This window comes from Babylonia areolata, chromosome 30 (genome assembly GCF_041734735.1).
Source record: "Babylonia areolata isolate BAREFJ2019XMU chromosome 30, ASM4173473v1, whole genome shotgun sequence".
Classification (NCBI taxonomy): Eukaryota; Metazoa; Mollusca; class Gastropoda; order Neogastropoda; family Buccinidae; genus Babylonia; species Babylonia areolata.
This window is the reverse complement of record NC_134905.1, coordinates 22,832,222-22,844,721: the sequence shown is the minus strand read 5'-3', so window position 1 is coordinate 22,844,721 and position 12,500 is coordinate 22,832,222. Positions and strand designations below refer to the sequence as shown.

The 12,500-nt window shown below is 44.8% G+C and overlaps 1 protein-coding gene across 1 annotated transcript in view; it reads left to right on the top strand.

Moving 5' to 3' along the window:
* Positions 1–12,500, top strand: part of LOC143275535 (cytochrome P450 3A24-like) — a 46,160-nt gene that overhangs the window by 12,865 nt on the left and 20,795 nt on the right. The gene's annotated exons all lie outside the window — the stretch shown is intronic.

Below are 12,500 nucleotides of genomic sequence, written 5' to 3'. Positions count from 1 at the left end.
TCAGTTATGTAGCTATCACAGTTATGTAGCTATCACCAATGATGCCCTCCCCACTTATGTAGCTATCACCAATATAACCCTCCTCAGTTATGTAGCTATCACCAATAATACCCTCTTCAGTTGTGTAGCTTCGTTATGTAGCTATCACCAATGATTAACAAATAGTAAAGAGTGGTAACTCTCTCCATTACACAAGGTACACAGTTTCAAGTCAGTGCTGCTTACGCTACCTATTCAGCTAGCGCACAGGTAAACAAAAGGTATATTGGAACAAACCCAGACACTTCCTTTAAAAAAGACACACTAGCTCATTGAAATGGCGCAGATACACACACACACACACACACACACAAACACACACACACACATACACACAAACTGCATTGGATTTCTTTTGCACTTCACACATTATACAATGCACGCATTGTACTCTTCGCAAAGAAAGAAAGAAAGAAAGAAAGAAACAAACAGACAAACCAATAACAAACAAAAAGACCTGCTTCGAACTCAACGCCCGATTATTTCAATGTCCCACGATCATATCTGAAAAGCATGGCATGCATATCCTCTTTTTTTTTTTTTTTTTTTTTTTTTTTTTTTTCCCTTTCACGATGAAGAAACTGTCACACACACACACACACACACACACACACACACACACACACACACACACACACACACGCACACACACACACACACACACACACACAAATACATACATCCACCCCCCCCCCCCCCACACACACACACATACCCCCCCCCCCACACAAAGTCACACACACACACACACACACAAAGAAAGAAAAAAAGAAGAAGAAGAAAAAAAAAAAAACTACTTGATCAACGCCTTTTATGTCCCACAGATCATTCCTGATAAAAAAAAATTTTTTTTAAAACGTCTGTCCTCTTTTTTTTTTCTTTTTTTTATTTATTCATTTTATTATTATTATTATTATTATTATTATTATTATTATTATTATTATTATTATTTTTACCTTTCACGGTGAAGAAACTGACAAAAACAACAACAACAACAAAAAAGAAACAAACAGCAGCAACAACAACAACAACAACAACAACAGCAACAAAAAAAAACAACGTTGTGAATTCCTCGATTTCGTTACTTTCGGGTGCGTATATTCAATATTCATGGTAATCTATTCCGTCTGAGGGGGGGCTGCAGCGGAGGGGTGCGGGGGGTGGGGGTGGGGGGGTGGGGGTGCGGAGAGTGGGGAGTGGGAGGTAGAGGAGGAGGGGGGTAAGGGTTGGTGGGGGTGGGGTCGGGGTCGCGGGGGGGCTGGGGGGTGGGGTGGGGCGGGGGGGGGGGGATTGTCGGGGGTCGTCTTTCTATTGTGGGAACACCAGTCCGACGACAACTGAACAGGAAGAATGAAGAGTGTCAACTTGATTTCTAGCTAGCTCTCTCTCCAGACGAAGGAATGCTACATAAAATGTATTCACGACGAATGAAATAGCATTTTCAAAAAAATCAAAATCCATCACGTGCTATACACGTGATTTTGTGATTAGCCAAGCAGAGTGCGCTATTCTGGGCCACTCCACTCCACAATCGAATGGTGTGATTGGCCAGCCTGCCATGTGTGGCCCGTCTCGCACACACGCTGACCAAGTCACTGACCGGTCGTCTGCTCGCGTGGGAGCAACAGGATATTGGAACGTATATATATATATATATATATATATATATATATATATATATATATATATATATATATATATATATATATATATATCTTTGTGTGTGTGTGTGTGTGTGTGTGTGTGCCGTGGAAGCTGTGATACGTAGACTAGAAATGAGTGTGTGGAGGAGGGGGGTAGAGGAGGTGTTGGGTAATGTGTGTGTGTGTGTGTGTGTGTGTGTGTGTGTGTGTTGGAGCTCATGTACGTTTATATGTATTTGACTGTGCTTTCATATCTGTGAAACTGCATGTTTGGTGCATATCTGTTATGCATGAGTGGGTGTATATGTGAATGTGTGTCTTCATGTTTTACATCTATTTGCTTATATATCATTTTTTCACCTCCTTTTTTTTTTTTTTCCTCCTCAAGGCCTGACTAAGCGCGTTGGGTTACGCTGCTGGTCAGGCATCTGCTTGGCAGATGTGGTGTAGCGTATATGGATTTGTCCGAACGCAGTGACGCCTCCTTGAGCTACTGAAACTGAAACTGAAACTGCTCGCGTGCCAGCCTGTTAGCAAAGCGTGCTCTTCTCAGAATGTTTTGAAGCGAACAAGGCAGCGAAGGCAACGTTTTAGGGTTGCCAAAGTACTTGAAATGCTACAAACTGAAGGGTCGGACATTGAAGAGGTGGATGATGACGAAGAAGAAAGCGAATTTAATACAGAAAGCGAGCATGGGTATGGTGATTCGGGGTGAAAAATTGGCATTATTTTCTACATATGGCAAAACTGTAAAAAAAAAAATAAGATGATAAATTTGATTCTTTTTATATGTAAAAGCTCAACAAGTAATAAACCAGTTCTGAAAGTTTCATTTCCTTACTCTGTATTTTGTATTTTTTGTAATTTTTTTTTCTCCAAACCCTTACAAATGGGCCGTCTGTGGGGGCAAAAGCAAGGGAGAAAACAGCGTGTGAACGGGGGCTGAAAAGTGTGTAGAAGAAAGGGGGAGTGGACGGTGTGATGAGTGTATGTGGGTGGGTGGGTGGGTGGAACAGAATGGGGGCAGGGAGGGGGGTGGTGGTAAAAAGCATGGAGAGTTAGGGGTGGGTGTGATGGGGGTGGGGGAGGGGTTGAAAGGGAAGAGGGGTGTGTGTGTGTGTGTGGGGGGGGGGGGGGGCGTATTGCTACTGCTTCGAGGTGGAAATGTGCAATGAAATGACAAGACTTGCACCGATATAAGCGTTGGCGTCTCCGCTTGGGAGACCCGCTGGGGGGGGGGGGGGGGGGGGGGGGAGGGACGGGGGGGGGGTAGGAGGGGGGGGTGGAGGGCGCGTGGGGAGTGGTTGGGACCGAGGGGTGGGGGGGGAGGAGATGGTGGAGAGAGAGAGAGAGAGAGAGAGAGAGAGAGAGAGAGAACAAGAACAAGAACAAAACTTTAATCTCCAGGCCTCCGGCCCCTAGAAAGAGGTCAAAAGTACACAATATGGTGATCACTCAACCACAACAAAATGTAAAATACGTACTAACTTAACCTGTAGAAGAGAGAGAGAAAGAGAGAGAGAGAGAGAGAGAGAGAGAGAGAGAGAGAGAGAGAGAGAGACAGAGAGACAGAGAGACAGAGAGAGAGAGAGAGAACGAACTAACGAACGAACGAACGAAAATGTTTTAATGGACTTTGGCCATGGACCACAATTCAAAACCAAGGGACTGGGGGTGGGCATGGGAAGGGGTATTATAACACTTGAAATCATGACACAATATTATAATGTTCATGGACTTGACATTAATTCTACTTAATTAGCTCTGAGTATATGATTTCTTCTTTTGATCGCATGGAAAATAAATCTTGATACATGGCAATTTCTCTGCTTATTGTTTAATCGAAGAAGTGTACTGAGACATATTTAAACAGTCTTGAAGAAATTTTGTCCGTAAATCAATATATACAGAACAAACAAACAACAAATGGTATTCATCTACTAGTTCACCTTGGCAAAAAGGACAATGCTTTAAAACATCATTTTCAGAGAGAGAGACACACACACACACACACAGAGTCTTGAGTCTTGACATATCTATTGATTAGGCCTTTGACCCATTTCAGTACAGGTTAACACATCTCGAAGTTAACAGAGAGAGAGAGAGAGAGAGAGAGAGAGAGAGAGAGAGAGAGAGAGAGAGAGAGAGAGAGAGAGAACCTTTTTTGTTGAGGGGGAAAAAAAGCACAAATGGCTTTTTCACATCCTGTCCCTCATGAAAAGGGGGAAAAAAAACCTCAATACAAAGGCATAACATTATATGAATAAATTTCAAACTGAGTCACCAAAACGAAAAAAAAAAGAACGACATAAGTACATGCACAAATAATGATTAGATCAGATTATATCAGAGAGAGAGAGAGAGAGTGAGAGACAGAGAGAAAGGGACAGACAGACAGACAGACAGACAGAGACACACACAGACAGACAGAGACAGAGACACACACACAGACACACAGACAGACAGACAGAGAGACAGAGAATGAGAGAGACAGAGACAGAGGGAGACAGAGAGAGAGAGAAAGACAGAGAGAGGAGAGAGACAGAGAGAGAGAGAGGGGAGACAGACAGAGACAGAGAATGAGAGAGACAGAGACATAGGGAGACAGAGAAACAGAGAAAGACAGAGAGAGGAGAGAGAAAGAGAGACAGAGACAGAGAGAGACACACAGAGAGAAACACACAGACAGACAGAGAGACAGAGAATGAGAAAGACAGAGATAGAGAGAGAGAGAGAGAGGAGAGAGAGACAGAGACAGACAGACAAACAGATAGACAGACAGACAGAGATTCAAGATTCAAGATTCAAAAACTTTATTACTCAAGGATAAAGATTTTAGGCATTGCCTAGTCTTCCAATCTGTCCTTGTGACAACAAAAACAGTAACGATAAGACACAACAATAATAACAATAATAAATACTACCACTACCACTACTACTACAACTACTACAACTACTACTACTACTACTACTACTAATTATAATACTAATCAACGGACCATCATCATCATAAACAATATAATGAAGGGAACACTGTCACACACTCACACCCCCCAATCACACACATATGCACACACTCATCCCCAAACACACACACCCTTATGCATATGCATATTTGCACATATACCCACATGCATGCATATGTCTACATGTACATACAGATATGTATGCATACGTATACATAAACATAATTAGGTATCAAATCATATTGTAGTACATTACAGATCATATTGTAGTACAGAGACAGATAATGAGAGAGACAGAGACAGAGGGAGACAGAGAGACAGAAACAGACACAAAGAGAGAGAGAGAGAGAGACAGACAGACAGACAGACAGAGAGAGGAGAGAGACAGACAGACAGAGACAAAGAGAGACAAAGAGAGGACAGAAACAGAGAGAGAAGATACAGATACAAAGAGAGAGAGAGAGGGGGGGAGAGAAACAGAGAGAGAAGATACAGAGACAAAGAGAGAAAGGGGGGGAGAGAAACAGAGAGAGAAGATACAGAGACAAAGAGAGATAGAGGGGGGGGGGAGAGAAACAGAGAGAGAAGATACAGAGACAAAGAGAGAGAGAGGGGGGGGGAGAGAAACAGAGAGAGAAGATACAGAGACAGAGAGAGAGAGGGGGGGGGAGAGAAACAGAGAGAGAAGATACAGAGACAGAGAGAGAGAGAGAGAGGGGGGGGGGGAGAGAAACAGAGAGAGAAGATACAGAGACAAAGAGAGAGAGAGAGAGGGGGGGAGAGAAACAGAGAGAGAAGATACAGAGACAAAGAGAGAGAGAGAGGGGGGGGGGAGAGAAACAGAGAGAGAAGATACAGAGACAAAGAGAGAGAGAGGGGGGGAGAAACAGAGAGAGAAGATACAGAGACAAAGAGAGAGAGAGAGAGGGGGGGAGAGAAACAGAGAGAGAAGATACAGATACAAAGAGAGAGAGGGGGGGAGAGAAACAGAGAGAGAAGATACAGAGACAAAGAGAGAGAGAGAGGGGGGGAGAGAAACAGAGAGAGAAGATACAGAGACAAAGAGAGAGAGAGGGGGGGGGAGAGAAACAGAGAGAGAAGATACAGAGACAAAGAGAGAGAGAGAGAGAGGGGGGGAGAAACAGAGAGAGAAGATACAGAGAGAGAGAGGGGGGGGGGAGAGAAACGGAGAGAGAAGATACACAGAGAGAGAGAGAGAGAGGGGGGGGAGAGAAACAGAGAGAGAAGATACAGAGAGAGAGAGAGAGAGAGAGAGGGGGGGGGGGGAAGAAACAGAGAGAGAAGATACACAGAGAGAGAGAGAGAGAGAGAGGGGGGAGAGAAACAGAGAGAGAAGATACAGAGACAAAGAGAGAGAGAGAGGGGGGGGAGAGAAACAGAGAGAGAAGATACAGAGACAAAGAGAGAGAGAGAGGGGAGAGAGAAACAGAGAGAGAAGATACAGAGACAAAGAGAGAGAGAGAGGGGGGGGGAGAGAAACAGAGAGAGAAGATACAGAGACAAAGAGAGAGAGGGGGGGGGAGAGAAACAGAGAGAGAAGATACAGAGACAAAGAGAGAGAGAGAGAGGGGGGGAGAGAAACAGAGAGAGAAGATACAGAGAGAAAGAGAGAGAGAGGGGGGGAAACAGAGAGAGAAGATACAGAGACAAAGAGAGAGAGGGGGGGGGGAAACAGAGAGAGAAGATACAGAGAGAAAGAGAGAGAGAGGGGGGGGGAAACAGAGAGAGAAGATAAAGAGACAAACAGAGAGAGGGCGGCGAGAGAAACAGAGAGAGAAGATACAGAGAGAAAGAGAGAGAGAGAGGGGGGAGAGAAACAGAGAGAGAAGATACAGAGAGAAAGAGAGAGAGAGGGGGGGGGGGAGAAACAGAGAGAGAAGATACAGAGACAAAGAGAGAGAGAGAGAGAGGGGGGGGAGAGAAACAGAGAGAGAAGATACAGAGACAAAGAGAGAGAGAGAGGGGGGGGGGAGAGAAACAGAGAGAGAAGATACAGAGACAAAGAGAGAGAGAGGGGTGGGGGGAGAGAAACAGAGAGAGAAGATACAGAGACAAAGAGAGAGAGAGGGGGGAGAGAAACAGAGAGAGAAGATACAGAGACAAAGAGAGAGAGAGAGGGGGGGGGGAGAGAAACAGAGAGAGAAGATACAGAGAGAGAGAGAGAGAGAGGGGGGGGGAGAGAAACAGAGAGAGAAGATACACAGACAAAGAGAGAGAGAGAGAGGGGGGGGGAGAAACAGAGAGAGAAGATACAGAGACAAAGAGAGAGAGAGAGGGGGGGAGAGAAACAGAGAGAGAAGATACAGAGACAAAGAGAGAGAGAGGGGGGGGAGAGAAACAGAGAGAGAAGATACAGAGACAAAGAGAGACAAGAGAGAGAGGGGGGGGAGAGAAACAGAGAGAGAAGATACAGAGACAAAGAGAGAGAGAGGGGGGGGGAGAGAAACAGAGAGAGAAGATACAGAGACAAAGAGAGAGAGAGGGGGGGAGAGAAACAGAGAGATACAGAGACAAAGAGAGAGAGAGGGGGGGAGAGAAACAGAGAGAGAAGATACACAGACAGAGAGAGAGGGGGGGGGGGGAGAAACAGAGAGAGAAGATACAGAGACAAAGAGAGAGAGAGAGAGAGGGGGGGAGAGAAACAGAGAGAGAAGATACAGAGACAAAGAGAGAGAGAGGGGGGGGAGAGAAACAGAGAGAGAAGATACAGAGACAAAGAGAGAGAGTGGGGGGAGAAACAGAGAGAGAAGATACAGACAAAGAGAGAGAGAGAGAGAGGGGGGGGAGAAACAGAGAGAGAAGATACAGAGAATTAGAGAGAGAGAGAGGGGGGGAGAGAAACAGAGAGAGAAGATACAAAGACAAAGAGAGAGAGAGAGGGGGGAGAGAAACAGAGAGAGAAGATACAGAGACAAAGAGAGAGAGAGAGAGAGAGGGGGGGAGAGAAACAGAGAGAGAAGATACAGAGACAAAGAGAGAGAGAGGGGGGAGAGAAACAGAGAGAGAAGATACAGAGACAAAGAGAGAGAGGGGGGAGAGAAACAGAGAGAGAAGATACAGAGACAAAGAGAGAGAGGGGGGGGGGAGAAACAGAGAGAGAAGATACAGAGACAAAGAGAGAGGGGGGGGGAGAGAAACAGAGAGAGAAGATACAGAGACAAAGAGAGAGAGAGGGGAGGGAGAGAAACAGAGAGAGAAGATACAGAGACAAAGAGAGAGAGAGAGGGGGGGGAGAGAAACAGAGAGAGAAGATACAGAGACAAAGAGAGAGAGAGGGGGAGGGAGAGAAACAGAGAGAGAAGATACAGACAAAGAGAGAGAGAGAGAGGGGGGAGATAAACAGAGAGAGAAGATACAGAGACAAAGAGAGAGAGAGAGAGGGGGGGGGAGAGAAACAGAGAGAGAAGATACAGAGAATTAGAGATAGGGGGGGGAGAGAAACAGAGAGAGAAGATACAGAGACAAAGAGAGAGAGAGGGGGGGGAGAGAAACAGAGAGAGAAGATACAGAGACAAAGAGAGAGAGAGAGAGGGGGGGAGAGAAACAGAGAGAGAAGATACAGAGACAAAGAGAGAGAGAGGGGGGGAGAACGCAAGAACTCAAGAATTTTAATGTAAGGTCACCGACCTGTATACATTTTGGGTGCACATGTTGCACACACAGCTTAACTAAAATAAAATAGGAAGAACGAAAACAATCCACATAATACACAGTGAGCTCACTGAGAACAAGTAAACTAAATGAAAAGCACAAGGCTAGGGCTGAAAGTACTCTTCTCTCAGTCTTAATGCATAAAAAACAAACATTGCAACATCTCTGGTCACATTACAACTTTCGTTTTGCAGCAGAAATGATAATGACAGATTTCTAATATGTTGCATATGCTTGAGCAAATATTTCCTTCTAATATCATCATATAATGGACAAGCTGTTAGTACATGTAGTTCGTTCTCTATTCTACCACCACATGGGCAGTTTTTCAAAACATCACAATAACGCTGATTTATTTTTAGTTCATTTATACCAAAACGGAACTTAATGAAAGCCGATCTAAATTTACTGATGGTAAGATCAGATAAGTATTTTTCAGGTTGTAATAAGGATTTGAATGACCTATATGTTTCATAACGATTACTTCCGTTGAGTTTGCTTGCCCAATCCTGTTTAAAGCCATCTATCATGCGTTGTTTGAATATTTTAAGAAAAACATTTACATCCCCAACCCCGCCATTTATCCAAACTTCTGAAAACCCATAAATGTCTAAGCAATGTTTCAGTCCATCTGCCCAGTTTCTCGAAGACATATCAGCATTGTATGTCATCTTATTTACGCTCATTAGGTACGCCTGTTTCGGGATTCTCGATAGAGACATTTGATTTAGCTTAAACCAGTATCGCAAAGTACTGATGCAACTATCATTGTATAATGGATATCGACCAAGATCACCATAAATAAATTACATTTGGGGTTTTGGGACTGACACTCAAAAATCTGTTACAAGCAAACAAGTGGACAGACTCAACTGCTTTGAAGCGCATTATTCCCCACATTTCAGATGCGTATAATAGCATAGGTTTTATCTGCGCATCAAAGAGTTTAAAAAACACGGTTCTGTCCATATTGCCAAGACTCCACATTGTTCTCATAATTTCAACCACCCTCCCTTTTGCCCTGCCAGCGAACTCTTCAAGTGCAGAAATGAAAGATAACTTGGTAGACAGCATAAAACCCAGATATTTATAATTGTTTACAACTCCAATTTCGTCTCCATCGAAATACCATTTTTCTGCTTTAGACAGATGGCCACCCTTTCTGCAAACCATTATTTTTGTTTTATTCAAATTTACTGTCAGTCCAAGAGATTTAGATGCTTTGTTAAGATTATCTAATTGATTTTGTAAACCTGCTGGTGACGATGACAGCAAGACAATATCATCTGCAAACAATAACATAAATATTTCTTGTAAGCCTGGCAAAAACTGAAGGGGGGAGAGAAACAGAGAGAGAAGATACAGAGACAAAGAGAGAGAGAGGGGGAGGGAGATAAACAGAGAGAGAAGATACAGAGACTAAGAGAGAGAGAGAGGGGGGGAGAGAGAAACAGAGAGAGAAGATACAGAGACAAAGAGAGAGAGAGGGGGAGGGAGAGAAACAGAGAGAGAGAAGATACAGAGACAAAGAGAGAGAGAGGGGGGGGAGAGAAACAGAGAGAGAAGATACAGAGACAAAGAGAGAGAGAGGGGGAGGGAGAGAAACAGAGAGAGAAGATACAGAGACAAAGAGAGAGAGAGGGGGAGAGAAACAGAGAGAGAAGATACAGAGACAAAGAGAGAGAGAGAGAGGGGAGAGAAACAGAGAGAGAAGATACAGAGACAAAGAGAGAGAGAGGGGGGGGGAGAGAAACAGAGAGAGAAGATACAGAGACAAAGAGAGAGAGAGGGGGGGGAGAGAAACAGAGAGAGAAGATACAGAGACAAAGAGAGAGAGAAAGGGGGGGAGAGAAACAGAGAGAGAAGATACAGAGACAAAGAGAGAGAGAGGGGGGAGAGAAACAGAGAGAGAAGATACAGAGACAGAGAGGAGAGAGGGGGGAGAGAAACAGAGAGAGAAGATACAGAGACAGAGAGAGAGAGAGGGGGGAGAGAAACAGAGAGAGAAGATACAGAGACAGAGAGAGAGAGAGAGGGCAGAGAAACAGAGAGAGAAGATACAGAGACAGAGAGGAGAGAGGGGGGAGAGAAACAGAGAGAGAAGATACAGAGACAGAGAGAGAGAGAGGGGGCAGAGAAACAGAGAGAGAAGATACAGAGACAAAGAGAGAGAGAGAGGGGGGGAGAAACAGAGAGAGAAGATACAGAGACAAAGAGAGAGAGAGGGGGGGGAGAAACAGAGAGAGAAGATACAGAGACAAAGAGAGAGAGAGAGAGAGGGGGGGGAGAGAAACAGAGACAGAAGATACACAGACAGAGAGAGAGGGGGGGGAGAAACAGAGAGAGAAGATACACAGACAGAGAGAGAGGGGGGGGAGAAACAGAGAGAGAAGATACACAGACAGAGAGAGAGGGGGGGGAGAGAAACAGATAGAGAAGATACAGAGACAAAGAGAGAGAGAGAGAGAGGGGGGGGGAGAGAAACAGAGAGAGAAGATACACAGACAGAGAGAGAGGGGGGGAGAAACAGAGAGAGAAGATACAGAGACAAACAGAGAGAGAGAGAGAGAGAGAGAGAGAGAGAGAGGGGGGGGGAGAGAAACAGAGAGAGAAGATACAGAGACAAAGAGAGAGAGAGAGAGGGGGGAGAGAAACAGAGAGAGAAGATACAGACAAAGAGAGGGAGAGAGAGGGGGGAGATAAACAGAGAGAGAAGATACAGAGACAAAGAGAGAGAGAGGGGGGAGAGAAACAGAGAGAGAAGATACAGAGACAAAGAGAGACAAAGAGAGAGAGGGGGGGAGAGAAACAGAGAGAGAAGATACAGAGACAAACAGAGAGAGAGAGAGAGAGAGAGAGAGAGAGAGAGAGAGAGAGAGAGAAGATACAGAGACAAAGAGAGACAAAGAGAGAGAGGGGGGGAGAAACAGAGAGAGAAGATACAGAGACAAAGAGAGAGAGAGAGAGAGGGGGGGGAGAGAAACAGAGACAGAAGATACACAGACAGAGAGAGAGGGGGGGGAGAAACAGAGAGAGAAGATACACAGACAGAGAGAGAGGGGGGGGAGAGAAACAGAGAGAGAAGATACACAGACAGAGAGAGAGGGGGGGGAGAGAAACAGAGAGAGAAGATACAGAGACAAAGAGAGAGAGAGAGAGGGGGGGGGGGAGAAACAGAGAGAGAAGATACAGAGACAAAGAGAGAGAGAGAGGGGGGAGAGAAACAGAGAGAGAAGATACAGACAAAGAGAGGGAGAGAGAGGGGGGAGATAAACAGAGAGAGAAGATACAGAGACAAAGAGAGAGAGAGGGGGGAGAGAAACAGAGAGAGAAGATACAGAGACAAAGAGAGAGAGAGGGGGGGAGAGAAACAGAGAGAGAAGATACAGAGACAAAGAGAGAGAGAGAGGGGGGAGAGAAACAGAGAGAAGATACAGAGACAAAGAGAGAGAGAGAGAGAGGGGGGGAGAGAAACAGAGAGAGAAGATACAGAGACAAAGAGAGAGAGAGGGGGGAGAGAAACAGAGAGAGAAGATACAGAGACAAAGAGAGAGAGGGGGGGAGAGAAACAGAGAGAGAAGAAACAGAGACAAAGAGAGAGAGAGAGAGAGGGGGGGAGAGAAACAGAGAGAGAAGATACAGAGACAAAGAGAGAGAGAGGGGGGAGAGAAACAGAGAGAGAAGATACAGAGACAAAGAGAGAGAGAGAGAGAGGGGGGAGAGAAACAGAGAGAGAAGATACAGAGACAAAGAGAGAGGGGGGGGAGAGAAACAGAGAGAGAAGATACAGAGACAAAGAGAGAGAGAGGGGGGGGAGAGAAACAGAGAGAGAGACAAATGAGAGACAGAGAGAGACAGAGAGAAACAGAGAGACGGAGAGAGAGAGAGACAGACACAGAGACAGAGAGAGGAGAGAGAGGAAGGATGACGAATGTCAGTGATAAAGAACTGAATATGCACTGTTCTTGAAGAAGTAAAAAAGAAAAAAAAAAGAAAAAAGAAAAAGAAAAAAAGTAAAAAAAGAAAAAAAAAAAAAGAAAAAGGTAAACAAAAAAATATGTATGAGAGGAAAAAAAAAAGTACAGCTAACCAATATATACATATCTGCATGAGAAAAGTTTTGCAACAACAAAAACGGTTTATCTAGATATGTATCGACGAAGGGTGAGAGAGAGGGAGA